Here is a 13,872-nt window from a genome sequence, read left to right on the forward strand (position 1 = left end):
ATAGACGGTAGCCCACCAGGCTTCCCTGTCCCTGGGATTCTCCAGGCAAGAACACTGGAGTGGGTTGCCATTTCCTTCTCCAGTGCATGGAAGTGAAAAGTGAAAGTGAAGTCGTTCAGTCGTGTCTGACTCCTAGCGACCCCATGGACTGCAGCCTACCAGGCTCCTCCGCCATGGGATTTGCCAGGCAAGAGTAATGGAGTAGGTTGCCATTGCCTTCTCCGATTTGCATACATACACACACACACACACACACACACACGAACATACATGTGTTCTAAGTCACTTCACTCATGGCCAACTCTTTGTGACCCTATGGACCATAGTCCACCAGGCTCCTCTGTCCATGGTATTCTCAGTCCATAATACTGGAGTGGGTTGCCATTTCCTTCTCCAGAAGATCTTCCCAACCCAGAGATGCAACCTGCCTCTCTTCTGTCTCCTGCATTGACAGATAGGTCCTTTACCACTAGTGCCACCTGAGAAGCCCCTAGGCATTAGCATATATAAACATAAAGGTACACAAATATGTTCAACTTTTCTTCTAAGAGAAATGAAAGGTGAAATTACACCAATATCCCTGTCATAAATTGAGTTTCACAAGAAGCTCCTTATGAAATAAAGATTAGCTTGCAGGCCAGTTTTTACAGAGATAAATATCTTTGAAAAGTAGAAGAAAGCAAGATTGGGCAGAAGAATTTAAGCAGTGGTGCCATCTGAATGAAGGCCTCAGCCAACCCCACAGAGACTTCTGGACAAGAACAGGCTTTTAGAGAAGTCCCAAGTTAAGGCAAGAAGAATGAACTTCTATATTCAAGTCTTGATCAGGTTGTCCTTTGAAGGACTGTTGAAAAGAGATATGATCTTGGCAGAGGCCATTTCTTCGGTCCAGGCCATCCCCAGAGAAGACTGACAACTGAGGGCCTTTTCCCAGCAGCACCTCTAGCCACTGGAGAGATGGGTCCTTCTAGAAGGAAGTTCTGGTTGGCATCTGTCATGTCTACCATAGCAACATAGCAACATTTCTCAGATTAGCAAAAATTCAAACACTGAACAATGTGTTCTGTAACATATTCATGGAAAGACTGTACTTTCATGGATCATTTCTGCAGATCACTGTATGTCCATGGGAAAACAGGCACCTTATAATACATTACTGGTAGATGGGAAGAATGGTACTTTCCATGTGGAGGAATGTATCCCTAAGATATTTCCCTACATGTTAAACCACAAACATATACACAGGGTTAATCACTACAGCATTTTTTGAGATGTTCATCATTGGAGGATAGTTGAATAAATTATGATAAACCCACACAAGGGAGAGCTATGTAAGAATTAAGAAGAAGATACATAATAAATAATATAAAGCACATCCCACACACTCTCTAATTTATATATATATATATATATGAAATTAGCTTTGCATTTATATTTATAGCAATAAAATCTTAATTTTAATTATAAAAATCTCCACCAGAAAAGAAGGATAAATAAACGCCGAGTGACAAGAAGTTATTTTTTTCCTCTGTGTTGAAACAGGTTGAGATCAAGACTTCTGCCAGTGTACATGTATATGTATACATATACATTTTTAACATATTTTAAAATTAAAAAATGAGGGTATGAATTTTGAGATATGACTAAGAAAACACACACATCTGCACACACACAAGACATGTGGACATCTCTCTCGGTTTACCTATTTCTTCTAAAATCATCCAGAACTAACAACATTAGAGTAGCAAAGAGTGTACCTAAATTCAGACTTTGATATATAAACATAATCCAGTGGAAAATATTTCTTGAGCAATTATTGATTATGAGGGTTTAGCTTGAAGGGGTTACCACTAACCCAATTTTGTTAATTTCAGTATCATAAAGAGTAACAATAAAAAGAATGACAACAATAATGGAACATAATATATCAGATGTAAAATGTTTATAGATGTTTATAGTAGTATCAGAAAGAGAGAAAGACAATGAACACATGTAAGCGTGGAAAAGTAAGGAAAGATCTTTAACAGAAGAATATTGTTCAGTTGCTCAGTCCTGTCTGTTTCTTGGCAACCCCATGGACTGCAGCATGCAGGCTTCCCTGTCCTTCGTCATCTCCAGGAGCTTGCTCAAACTCATATCCATTGAGTCGGTGATGCCATCCAACCATCTCATCCTCTGCCGTCGTCTTCTTCTCCTGCCTTCAATCTTTCCCAGCATCAAGGTCTTTTCCAATGAATCGGTTCTTCGCATCAGGTGGCCAAAGTATTGGAGCTTCAGTTTCAACATCAGTCCTTCCAATGTATAGTCAGGGTTGATTTCCTTTAGATTTGACTGATTTGATCTCTTTGCTGTCCAAGAGACTCTCAAGAGTCATCTCCAACACCACAGTTCAAAAACATCGATTCTTGACACTCAGCTTTCTTTATGGTTCAACACTCACATACGTACATGACTACTGGAAAAACCATAGCTTTGATTAAAAGAAACTTTGTTGGCAAAGTAATGTCTCTGTTTTTTAATATGCTGTCTAGGTTTGTCATAGCTTTTATTCCAAGGAGCAAGCGTCTTTAAATTCCATGGCTGCAGTAACCATCTGCAGTGATTTTGAAGTGAAATAAAAGAAAGTCTGTCATTGTTTCCATTGTTTCCCCATCTATTTGCCATGAAGTGATGGGACAGGATGCCATGATCTTAGTTTTCTGAATGTTGAGTTTTAAGCCAGCTTTTTCACTCTCCTCTTTCACCTTCATCAAGAGGCTCTTTAGTTCCTCTTTGCTTCAGAAGAATACTATGTAATAAATGTAGAAGGGATGTTACAGTGAGAAAATCACTTTGAAATGATAATTTAATCAAGGAAAGGTCATGAATCATTGACAAAACTACTGAGCAGATAGTTCATTGAAGAAAACCTAGTCACGTAAAGTGCATTATCATCACACTTTTAATTTCAAGGTGAAATGTATTTTTACAAAAAATGTATCTCCCAGCTACCCTGTAAGCAGGATCATGAAAAGTGAGAAGATGAGTACCAGTGTGTTTCCTGATGTGAAGTATAAGTTCAGTTTAGTTCAGTCACTCGGTTGTGTCTGACTCTTTGCAACCCCATGGACTGCAGCATGCCAGGCCTTCCTGCCCATCACCAACTCCCGGAGTTTACTCAAATTCATGTCCATTGAGTCAGTGATGCCATCCAACCATCTCATCCTGTGTCATCCCTTTCTCCTGCCTTCGATCTTTCCCAGCATCAGGGTCTTTTCAAATGAGTCAGTCTTTGCACCTGTGGCCAAGGTATTGGAGTTTCAGCTTCAATGTCAGTCCTTCCAATGAATATTCAGGGCTGATTTTCTTTACGATGGGCTGGTTGGATCTCCTTGCTGTCCAAGGGACTCTCAAGAGTCTTCTCCAACACCACAGTTCAAAAGCATCAATTCTTCCACACTCGGTGAAGTAAAAGAGGTATCCATTATCACCTCTATAATATCCTTGCCAAAAATGTTAGTCTAAATTGTATCATAAAAAAATAGATAATCCAGAATGCTGGGCATTCTATAAGACTGCTGGACCAAGAGTCTTAAAAATGTTCAATATTTTAGAAATCAAAATATGATAGGATAACATTTACTTTAAAAGAGACTAAAGAGGCAACAACCCAGTGCAATTATCAGATAGATGATAGAAAGATAGCTAGATATATATAGATATGGAGATATTTGGGTTACTTAGGGCACTGTGGATATTAGAATATAGACTATACATCTAGATGATATTAATGTTATTATTATTTGAACTGTGGTGTTGGAGAAGATTCATGAGAGTCTTTTGGACTGCAAGCAGATCCAACCAGTCAATCCTAAAGGAAATCAGTCCCGAATATTCAATGGAAGGACTGAGGCAGAAGCTGAAGCTTCAATACTTTGGCTACCTGATGTGAAGAACTGACTCATTGGAAAAGACCCCGATGCTGGGAAAGATTGAGGGGAGGAGGAGAAGGGCACAGCAGAGGATGAGATGGTTGGATGGCATCATTGACTCAATGGACATGACTTTGAGCAAGCTCCTGGAGTTGGTGATAGACAAGGAAGCCTGGCATGGGCAGTCCATGGGGTCACTAACAGTTAGACATGACTGAGCACTGAACTGAATGTTATTATTTGGGGCTTCCCAGGTGGTGCTAGTGGTAAAGAATCTGCCTGCCAATGTGGGAGATGCAAGAGATGTGGGTTCAATCCCTGGAGTAGAAAATGGTAGCCTACTCCAATATTTTTGCCTGGAAAATTCCATGGGCAGAAGAGCCTGACAGGCTACAGTCTATTGGGCCACAAAGAGCTGGATATGACTGATCAACTGAGCACCAGCACACACAATGTTATTTTCATAGGTGTGATATGCCATTTGCTTATATGAGAAAATATTCTTACTTTTGAGAAATTCACACTGAAATATTTAGAGCCAAAATAGTCTGATGTTTTCAACTTAGTTTCAAATATTCAGCATACGAATAAAGGGGGAGGGTGAATATTTGAAATATTGATGTTTGGTGAATCTCAGTAACACTCAAATGGATATTCATGTTCTGTTCATTAACGTTTCTGCAACTTTGAAAGTTTTCTTAATAAAAAGGTAGTGGGACATAAGTGGGACATGCTCCTAAGCAGCCAAGTCATTTCAGTCATGTTCTACTCTGTGCGATCCCATAGATGGCAGCCCACCAGGCTCCGCCGTCTCTGGAATTCTCCAGGCAAGAACACTGGAGTGGGTTGCCATTTCCTTCTCCAATGCATGAAAGTGAAAAGTGAAAGTGAAGTCGCTCAGTCGTGTCTGACTCTTCGAGACCTCATGGACTGCAGCCTACCAGGCTCCTCCATACTTGGGATTTTCCAGGCAAGAGTAATGGAGTGGGTTGCCATTGCCTTCTGCCATTATGTGGGACATAATGGGATATAATTTCGTACTTATTAATTTGACAAAAAAAAAAGTCATGAAATTAACAGTTGGTGAGGAAGTGGAGAATTTTAAGCATTACTTTACTAGCATGTGAGATGAGTGCAAATGTGAGGTAGTTTGAGCGTTCTTTGGCATTGCCTTTCTTTGGGATTGGAATGAAAACTGACCTTTTCCAGCCCTGTGGCCACTGCTGAGTTTTCCAAATTTGCTGGCATATTGAGTGCAGCACTTTCACAGCATCATCTTTCAGGATTTGAAATAGACCATTCCATGGGGATGGTCTTGATCCCTGTCTCCTGTACAATGTCACGAACCTCCGTCGATAGTTCATCAGGCACTCTATCTATCAGATCTAGTCCCTTAAAACTATTTCTCACTTCCACTGTATAATCATAAGGGATTTGAGTTAGGTCATACCGGAATGGTCTAGTGGTTTTTCCCTACTTTCTTCAATTTAAGTCTGAATTTGGCAATAAGGAGTTCATGATCTGAGCCACAGTCAGCTCCTGGTCTTGTTTTTGCTGACTGTATAGAGCTTTTCCATTTTTGGCTGCAAAGAATATAATCAATCTGATTTTGGTGTTGACCATTTGGTGATGTCCACCAGTCCATTCTGAAGGAGATCAGCCCTAGGATTTCTTTGGAAGGAATGATGCTACGGCTGAAACTCCAGTACTTTGGCCACCTCATGAGAAGTGTTGATTCACTGGAAAAGACTCTGATGCTGGGAGGGATTGGGGGCAGGAGGAGAAGGGGACGACAGAGGATGAGATGGCTGGATGGCATCACTGAGTCAATGGACGTGAGTCTGAGTGAACTCCGGGAGTTGGTGATGGACAGGGAGGGCTGGAGTGCTGTGATTCATGGGGTCACAAAGAGTCGGACATGACTGAGCGACTGAACTGAACTGAACTGAGGAAGTGGAGAAAATGTGGAGTAACAGAAACTGATATTGCTAGTAGATTCTAAATTGCCACAGCTTTTGAAAATCATCTGTCACAAGTGACTCGGTGGTAAAGACTCCGTCTGCCAAGCAGGAGACTCAGGTTTGTTCCCTGGGTGGGGAAGATCTTCTGGAGAAGAAAATGGCAACCCACTCCAGTACTCCTGCCTGAGAAATCCCACAAACAGAAGAGCCTGGTGGACTCAAGTCCGTAGGGTCTCAAAAGAGTCTGACACAACTTAGCAACTAAACAACGAGTTAGGTAGAAGATATATATCTTTCGACAAAACAATCTTACACATCAGTGTTGCTTTTTTTAAAATTTTTTAATTGAAGGATAATTGCTTTACAGAATTTTGTGGTTTTCTGTCAAACATCAAGAATCAGCCATAGGTATACCCATGTCACCTCCCTCTCAGACCTCCCTCCCATCTCCCTTCCCACCCCACCCTTCAGAGGGGTTCTGTTGCAAAGCCCCTGTTTGAGTTTCCTGAGTCTTACAGCAAATTCCCATTGGCTCTCTGTTTTACACATGACATTGTAAATTTCTATGTTACTCTCTCCATACATCCCCGCTTCTCCCTCCTCTCCTCCCACCTTGTCTGTAGATCTGTTCTCTATGTCTGTTTCTGCATTGCTCCCCTGAAAATAAATTCATCAGTGCCATTTCTTCAGATTCCATATATATGTGTCAGTGTATGGTATTTATATTTCTCTTTCTGAGTTACTTCACTCTGAATAATGGACTCTAGTTTTGTCCACCTCATTAGAACATATTCAAATGTGTTCCTTTTTATGGCTGAGTGGTAATCCATTGTATATCTGTACCACAGCTTCTTTATCCATTCATCTATTGATGGACATCTAGGTAGTTTCCATGTTCTAGCTATTGTAAATAGAGCTGCAGTGAACACTGGGGTAAATGTGTCTTTTTCAGTTTTGATTTCCTCAGGATATATGCATAGAAATGGGATTGCTGAGTCTTATGGTATTTTTATTCCTACCTTTTTAAGGAGTCTCCATACCATCTTCCATAGTGGCTGTATCAGTTTACATTCCCACAAGCAATGCAAGAGTGTTCCCTTTTCTCCACACCCTCTCCAGCATTTATTGTTTGTAGACTTTTTGATGATGGCCATTCTGATTAGTGTGAGGTGGTATCTCATTGTAGTTTTGATTTGCATTTCTCTGATAATGAGTGATGTTGAGAATCTTTTCATGTGCTTGTTAGCCATCTGTATGTCTTCTTTGGAGACATGTCTCTTCAGGTCCCTTTCCCACTTTTTGATTGTGTTGTTTGCTTTTTTGGTATTGAGTCATATAAGCTGCTTGTATATTTTGGAAATTAATTCTTTATCAGTTGTTTCCCTTGCTATTATTTTGCCCATTCTGAGGGTTGTCTTTTCACATTGTTTGTAGTTTTCTTTGTTGTGGAAAAGCTTTTAAGTTTAATTAGGTCCCACTTGTTTATTTTTGTTTTTATTTCCATACTCTAGGAGGTGGGTCATAGAAGATCTTGCTTTGATTTATGTCATCAAGTGTTCTGCCTATGTTCTCTTCTAAGAGTTTAATAGTTTGTGGTCTTGCATTTAGGTCTTTAATCCATTCTGAGTTTATCTTTGTGTGTGGCATTAGGTAAGTGATCTAATTTTATTCTTCTGCATGCAACTGTCCAATTTTCCCAACACTGCACCACTTATTGAAGAAGCTGTCTTTGCCCATTATATATTCTTGCCTCCTTTGTCAAAAAATAAGGTACCAGGTACCCATGGGTGCGTGGGTTAATCTCTGGGTTCTCTATTTTGTTCCATTCATCTATATTTGTGTTTTTGTGCCAGTACCATACTGTCTTGATGAGTATAGCTCTGGTGTATAGTCTGAAGTCAGGACGGTTGATTCCTCCAGTTCCATTCTTCTTTCTCAAGACTGTTTTTTGCTATTTGGGGTCTTTTGTGTTTCCATATGAATTGTGAAATTTTTCATTCCAGTTTGGTGGAAAAAGCCATTGGTAATTTGATAGGGATCACATTGAATCTGTAGATTGCATTTGGTAGTATAGTCATTTTCACAATATTGATTCTTCTCACCCAGAAACATGGAATATCTGTCCATCTGTTTATGTCATCTTTGATTTCTTTCATCAGTGTCTTATAGTTTACCGTATACAGATCTTTCATTTCTTTAGGTAGTTTTATTCCTAGATATTTTAATCTTTTTGCTGCAATGGTGAGTGGTATTGATTCCTTAATTTCTCTTTCTGATTTTTCATTGTTAGTATATAGGAGTGGAAGTGATTTCTGAGTATTGACATTGTATCCTGTGACTTTGCTGAATTCGCTGATTAGCTCTTGTAATTTTCTGATAGTATCTTTTGGGTTTTCTATGTATAGTATCACGTTATCTGCAAACAGTGAGAATTTTACTTCTTCTTTTCCAATCTGGATTCCTTTTATTTCTTTTTCTTCTCTAATTGTTGTAGTTAGGACTTCCAAAACTATGGTGAAGAATAGTGGTGAGAGTGGACACCCTTGTCTGTTCCTGATCTTAGAGGGAAAGATTTAATGTTTCACCATTGAGAATAATGTTTGCTGTGGGCTTTTCATATATGGCCTTTACTATGTTGAAGTAGGTTTCTTCTATGCCCATTTTTTGAAGCATTTTTATCATAAATGGATGCTGGATTTTATCAAAGGCTTTTTCTGCATCTATTGAGATGATCATGTGGTTTTTATTTTTCAACTTGTTGATATGGTGTGTGAACACCATTCTATGGTTTGCTAGAATTTTGTTGAGGATTTTTGCATCTATGTTCATCAGCGATATTGGCCTGTAATTTTCTTTTTTTGTGTTGTATTTTCTTGGCTTTGGTATCAGGGTGATTGTAGCCTTGTAGAATGAATTTGGAAGTTTTCCTTCCTCTGCAATTTTTTCAAAGAGTTTCAGAAAAATAGGCATTAGCTCTTCCCTGAATGTTTGATAGAATTCCCCTGTGGAGCCATCTGGCCCTGGGCTTGTTTTGGGAGAGATTTTTGATCACCATTTCAATTTCAGTGTTTGTAATTGGGTTGTTCATAATTTCTATTTCTTCCTGGTTCAGTCTTGGGAGGCTGATCTTTTCTAAGTATCTGTCCATTTCCTCTAGGTTGGAAAGGAACCAACCTTAGCATATAGTTGCTCATAATATTCTCTTATGATCCTTTGTATTTCTGTTGTCTGTTGTAACCTCTCCTTATTAATTTCTAATTTTATTGGTTTGATTTTTCTCCCTTTTTTCTTGATGAGTCTAGCTAGTGGTTTACAAATTTTGTTAATTTTCTCAAAGAACCAGCTTTTAGTTTTATTATCTTTGCTATTGTTTCCTTCATTTCTTTTTCATTTGTTTCTGCTCTGATTTTTATGATCTCCTTCCTTCTGCTGACTTTGGGTGGTTTTTGTTCTTCTTTTTCCAGCTGCTTGAGATGTAGAGTTAGGCTGTCTATTTGATGCTTTTCTTTCTTCTTGACTTATGGTCATATTGCTATAAACCTCCCTCTTAGAACTGCTTTTTACTAAGTCCCATAGGTTTGGGGTCATCGTGTTTTCATTGTCATCTGTTTCTAGGAATCTTTTGGTTTCTTTTTTTATTTCTTCAGTAACCTCTTTGTTATTTAGCAATGTATTGTTTAATCTCCATGAGTTTGTGATTTTTGCTGTTTTTTCCTGTAGTTGATATCTAGTCTCATAGCATTATAGTCAGAAGATACTTGATGCAATTACAATTTTCTTAAATTTACTGAGACTTGATTTGTGGTCCAAGATGTGGTCTATCCTTGAGAATGTTCCATGTGCACTTAAGAAGAAAGTGTATTCTTCTGTATTTGGATGGAAAGTCCCGAAGATATCAATTAGGCCCATTTGGTCTAATGTTTCATTTAAGGTTTGTGTTTCCTTAATGATTCTTGGTTTTGATGATCCGTCCATTGATGACAGTGGGGTGTTAAAGTCCCCTACTATTATTGTGTTGCTGTTGATTTCTCCTCCTATGTCTGTTAGTTTGCCTTATGTATTGAGGTGCTCCTATGTTGGGTGCACAGATATTTACAATTGCTATGTCTTCTTCTTGGATTAATCCCTAGATCATTATGTAGTGTCTTTCTTTTTCTCTTATGATGTTCTTTATTTTAAAGTCTATTTGTCTGAAATAAGGATTGCCACTCCAGCTTTCTTTTGGTTTCCATTCACATGGAACATCTTATTCCAGCCTTTTACTTTCAGTCTGTATGTGTCCCTAGGTCTGAAGTGGGTCTCCTGTAGGCAGCATATATATGGGTCTTGTTTTTGTATCCATTCAGTCCGTCTGTATCTTTTGGTTGGTGCATTTAATCAATTTACATTTAAGGTAATTATTGATACATATGTTCCTATTGGCTTTTTTTTTTTTTATTTTGGGTTTGTTTTTGTAAGTTTTTCCTTTCTCTTGTGTTTATTGGCTATGTAAGTCCCTTTAGTATTTGTTGCAAGGCTGGTTTGTTGGTGAATTCTCTTAATTTCTCCTTGTCTGTAAAGCTTTTGATTTCTCCATCAATATTGAATGAGACCTTTGGTGGGTAGAGTAATTGTGGTTGTAGGACTTTCTCTTTCAGTAATTTAAATATATCTTGCCTTTCCCTTCTGGCCTGTAGAGTTTCTGCTGAAAGATCTGCTGTTAATCATATGGGTTTTCTCTTGTGTATTACTTGTTGCTTTTCCCTTGCTGCTTTTAATATTCTTTTTTTGTGCTTAATCTTTGTCTTGATGTGTTTCTCCTTGGGTTCATCCTGTAGGAGACTCTCTACGCTTCTTGGACTTGATTATTTCCCATGTTGGGGAAGTTTTCAACTATAATTTCTTCAAAAATTTTCTCAGTGCCTTTCTTTTTTTCTTCTTCCTCTGGGACCCCTATAACTCAAATATTGGTATGTTTAATATTGTCCCAAAGGTCTCTGAGGCTTTCCTCAATTCTTTTCATTCCTTTCTCTTTATTCTGATCTTCAGCAGTTATTTCCACCACTCTATCCTCCAGCTTACTTATCCATTCCTCTGCCTGTTATTCTGCTATTGGATCCTTCTAGTATATTTTTAATTTCAGTAATTGTGTTATTCATCTCTGCTTATTCTGTATTTCTTGTATGTCCTTGGTCATTGTATTAACTGTGTTAAATGCTTCTTTCATTTTCTCCAATCTATTTTTAAGTCTTGGGAGGATCTTTACTATTATTATTTTGAATTTTCTTTCAGGGAGCTTACTTGTTTCCTCTTTATTTATTTAGTCTTTTGAGTTTCTACCTTGCTCTTTCATTTGTGTTTCATTTCTCTGTCTTTTCATCATCATCATTTTTTTTTTCTAAATTGGTCCATTTGAGGTCTCCTTTTCCCAAACTTTAGGGTTGTATTACTTCTTTTTTTTGATTTTTGCCCTTGGAGGGAAATGTTAGTTGGGTGGTTTGTGTTGATTTCTTGTTGGGTGACTTGTGCCTGTGTTCTAGTGGGAGGAGATAAAGTAGGTAATTACAGAAATACTGGGACATATACATACACACTTCCACATATACAGTTACAACCAAAGCGTTCTAAAGAAAAAAAGTACAAGAGATTGACTTGGTGAGCCAGGGAAACCAGAGGTGATATCAACCAATTGAAAGAAGAGTTAACTGATTCTCAGTCTGATAATCTGAGCACAAGCAGAAGGCCAATTGGGGAATATAGCATAGAGAGCTCAACAATTTAACTTGGTGAAAGCAGAGTGAGGGAAAAAAGGGAGAATAAAAAAAGAGAGGAAAAAGAAATAGGAGAAGGGTGGGAAAAAAGAAAAAGAAGGGATGGAGAAGAGGGAGGACTAAAAAATAAAAAGAGAAAGAGAGAAAAGAAAAAATAGAAAAGCAAAGATGAATAGACATGTGTGGGAAAAATATATTTTATATAATATATATATATTCAGGAATATATATATATATATATATATATATATATTCCCTACAGCCAGTAAAGAACAGTAGGAAAAGCAGATGAATGTATCCAAAACAAAATCCAAAAAACTCATCAAGAAAAAAGAAAATAAAATTAAAAAAAAAAAAAAGTGAGGAGGAAAAAAGAAAAGAAAAACCTAAAATGAATTTGTTCTTGCTTTTTTTTTCTTGACAGAAAACACAAAGAGGAAAACTCTACAGAACTGCAGAAGGCTAATAGGGAGGTGGAAATATGTAGGGGGAATAAACCATATGATTTATAAGAAAAAAAGGAAACAAAATCTTAAAATTATTATTATTTTTTTAACAAGGAAAACACAGCATCGCAAAAAGCTAATGTGATAGTGGAAATATGTTGGGGAATAAGCAGTGTGATTTATAAGAAGAAAAAAATCTTAAAAAGATTTTTTTTTTTTAATAACAAGATAAAAAAGAGGAAAACACAGCACCGCTAAATGCTAGTGTGAAGGTGGAGATATATTGGGGGAATAAATGGTGTGATTTATAAGAGAAAAAAGTGAAAAAGGAAAAAAAAATTAAAAAGGGTTTTCAAGGTAGTAGTTGTTGGTTGTGGAGTTTGCCTCTGTGGATGGGGTTGGCTTAGTGTCCTGTGATGTTTTCCTGGTTGGTGGAGCTTGTGCCTGTGTTCCGGTTGATGGAGCTGGATCTTGTCTTTCTCAAGGGCAGTGCCGTTTCCAGGAGTAGATTTTGGAGTGTCTGTGGGTTAAGTATGCCTTTGGGCAGTCCTAGCTTTCGCAGTGTTGCTGCTGCTGCTCCTGCTAAGTTGCTTCAGTCGTGCGAGTCTATTTTCACAGCTGCTTCAAAGTGTCTCTCTCAGCATACATGCAGTGCAGCCTACATGTCCCTGGGATCATTGCTGGTCATTCAGTTCCCCTGTCCCACCCTGCACTGCTGGCAGAAACTTCCTAGGTAGGTGCTTGTGTGGATCCTTCTGCGTCGCCGCGACTTGTGTGGGATTCCCTCAGCCCCCTAAGCTCATCCTCTGTGTCGCAGGGCTGTGTGCACTTGACTCTCAATTCCCAAGGTCCACCCTCTGCGTCACGAGGTTTGTGTACACCTGTTTCATCTCACTGCCTGCACTCTTTGTCGTGGGGGTTGTTCTTCCAGCTGTGCTGGGAGGGTTGTGTGCGCTGCCCAAGTTTGTATGCCTTCCCACTATGGGAACCCTAGTCCTGCCCTTTGCGCAGGCTGTGTTTGTCTGCTTGGTACCTGGGCCTGCCCTGTGTACTACTTTCTAGCTAGGTTCATCTGCCCCATCACACTTGCTACCTGGGACTGCCCTCTGTGCTGCAAGGGTTGTGTGTGCTGGCTGGGTTTGTATGCCACACCACTCTCGGTTCCCAAGCCTGCTGTCTGTTTGGGGTCACAGTCCATGAGCTGTTAACGAATTGAGAAGTACAGCTTTCTCTGTTTACTGCCCTCCAAATCTCTGATTTGGAGATGGCAATGGCACCCTACTCTAGTACTCTTGCCTGGAAAATCCCATCAACAGAGGAGCCTGGTAGGCTGTAGTCCATGTGGTCTCGAAGAGTCAGACATGACTCAGAGACTTCACTTTCACTTTTGACTTTCATGTATTGGAGAAGGAAATGGCAACGCACTCCAGTGTTCTTGCCTGGAGAATCCCAGGGACAGGGGAGCCTGGTGGGCTGCCGTCTATGGGGTCGCACAGAGTCGGACATGACTGAAGCAACTTAGCAGCAGCAGCAGTAGCAGCAGCAGAAGTCCCTGATTTTCCAAGACTTCGTAGCTCCCCTTTGGGCCTATCTGTGAGGGAGTTTCCCTGTTGCATGGGAATTTCTGTTTCATGGCTCCCACCCTCCTCTGGAGTACAAGTTCCTGCCCAGAAGTTCTCTGTCTTTTCCCTTTTGGCTCCTTTCTCTCTCCTACCTCATTTCAGAGAGCTTAGCCTGTCCCTCTGGAGGCCTGGGGTCTTCTGCTGTCACCTAGAGATTGCTTTGTAGGAGTTGCTCCATATCT

The 13,872-nt window shown here is 39.4% G+C and overlaps 1 protein-coding gene across 3 annotated transcripts in view; it reads left to right on the forward strand.

The window, feature by feature from the left end:
• DPP10 (dipeptidyl peptidase like 10) overlaps window positions 1–13,872 on the forward strand; it is a 1,635,137-nt gene that overhangs the window by 1,565,464 nt on the left and 55,801 nt on the right. The gene's annotated exons all lie outside the window — the stretch shown is intronic.

This window comes from Bos taurus, chromosome 2 (assembly GCF_002263795.3).
Source record: "Bos taurus isolate L1 Dominette 01449 registration number 42190680 breed Hereford chromosome 2, ARS-UCD2.0, whole genome shotgun sequence".
NCBI classification, from domain to species: domain Eukaryota; kingdom Metazoa; phylum Chordata; class Mammalia; order Artiodactyla; family Bovidae; genus Bos; species Bos taurus.